Source organism: Nannospalax galili, unplaced genomic scaffold (genome assembly GCF_000622305.1).
Source record: "Nannospalax galili isolate Female #2095 unplaced genomic scaffold, S.galili_v1.0 scaffold1994, whole genome shotgun sequence".
NCBI lineage: Eukaryota > Metazoa > Chordata > Mammalia > Rodentia > Spalacidae > Nannospalax > Nannospalax galili.
The window spans coordinates 212,782-214,723 of record NW_008334127.1 but is presented as its reverse complement, the minus strand read 5'-3'; the positions used below and the strand labels follow the sequence as shown (position 1 = coordinate 214,723).

At 43.9% G+C, this 1,942-nt stretch overlaps 1 pseudogene; it reads right to left on the bottom strand.

Moving 5' to 3' along the window:
• Positions 1–995: 995 nt before the first annotated feature.
• Positions 996–1,634, bottom strand: LOC103730956 (annotated as a pseudogene).
• Positions 1,635–1,942: the final 308 nt, after the last annotated feature.

Genomic DNA, 1,942 nt, shown 5'->3' with positions numbered 1-1,942 from the left:
AATTCACAAATGAGGGAGAACATAGTCTTGTTTTTCTGAGTCTGTGTTACTTCACTTAGTATAACAGTTTCTAGATCCCTCCATTTACCTGCAAATTTTATTATTTCATCTTTCTTTACTGCTGGTAGTATTCCCTTATAATGTTCTGAATCTTTTGGGTATCTGCTGTAATGTTTCCCTTTTCATCTCTGATTGTGTTGATTTGGATTTCTTTCTTTCTTTCTTTCTTTCTTTCTTTCTTTCTTTCTTTCTTTCTTTCTTTCTTTCTTTCTTTCTTTCTTTCTTTCTTTCTTTCTTTCTTTCTTTCTTTCTTTCTTTCTTTCTTTCTTTCTTTCTTTCTTTCTTTCTTTCTTTCTTTCTTTCTTTCTTTCTTTCTTTCTTTCTTTCTTTCTTTCTTTCTTTCTTTCTTTCTTTCTTTCTTTCTTTCTTTCTTTCTTTCTTTCTTTCTGTTTGTTTCTCTTTCTTTCTTTCTTTCTTTCTTTCTTTCTTTCTTTCTTTCTTTCTTTCTTTCTTTCTTTCTTTCTTTCTTTTAGTTAACTGGGTTAAGAGTCTATCTTGTTTAGCTTTCAAAGAACCAGCTCTTAGATTCATTGATTCTTTTTCTTATTTTCTTTATTTCTATTTCATTAATTTCTGCTCTGATTTTTGCTATCTCTTCTCATCTCCTGGGTCTGGGTTTCAACACACACTGGGAGTGCTCAAGTTATCTATATGTCCTCCAAAAGCCCACAGCCCGGCTGAAAGCTTCGCTGTGCCCAGCAATCACTGAGAACTCTTTCACTGCTCAGTTACTCAGTTTCCACTTTCCTAAAGTGTTTGGAGTACAGGTCACGGCCGCAACCATGCACTCTCTGTTGCTCTTGGCCAGTGCAGTTGCACACACTAGAGGAAAAGAGGGTTGGCTGACCCTGAGTTCTGCCTTGTCTCCATTCTCTTCTGGGCGGTCCAGGAAATCACACGGAGGAGCCACACAAGAGCTCCAGACCGGAAACCTGTCAGCTCTTTCTCAGACTCAGGTCACTGCTGGTCACCAAGGCTGACAAAGACATACTTTCTGAGGCATCATCCTCCCTAAGGTCCAGAAATGACTCGAGTTATTTGAAGGATCTCTCTCAAGCCTTTGTTTTCTTGGAGCTGAAATATCTGCTCCTGCTCCTTACAACCCTGCTGCTCGTCAATTTCAGTGGCTTTCTTCATTACTGCTGCCATTTCCGTTATCTGGTCAACATGTGCTTGCAACTCCTTGGAGTGCTGTTCTCTCAATTTCATTATCACACCCGGGTCGTCTTTCTTGCTAGTCATGAGGAGTCTAAACACTTGCTCTCGGTACTTGCTCCTGATCAGCTCCAAGGCTGACGGGTGCTCTTCCAGGGATGTGCCCAACTCTTTGTTCTCCTGCTGCAAGTCTCTGATCTGTTTTCTTGCTGGATCCCCATGACTAGTGCGGACCGAGGCCGATGTCTTGTAACTTCATTAAATTCTTGAATTTCTTCCTGATACTGCTTCACGGCTTCCACTCGCTTGTTGAGAGCTGTGGTCTGCTCAATGAGAGATTCGGAGGCATCGTGGTGGTCCTTCAATCTTTCCACCAGGGCTTTAGCATCAGCAAATGCCTTCTCAATTGTGCAGCTCATTTCTGTGGCTCCGAGACTTGCCCACGTGGCCGGTTCAGTCTCCATCTCTGCAGCAGCGGCTGCACAGGCGGGTCAGGACCCCGGGGCCAGGACTGGGCTGGTCACCGCGCCCAGCACTTGGTGCACGGTTGCCACAGTCTGATGCTCAGCAGCCGGTATCCCTGCTGTGGCCGCCTGCCACCCTGCGCTCTCCGCTCTCGGCTCTTGGCTGCCCACTGGAGCGCACTGAATTCTTTTCTAACTACGTAAGATCGTGTAAGAGTTTCATACATACTATGTGTTTTGTTCAAATCCACCCGTAGTCATTT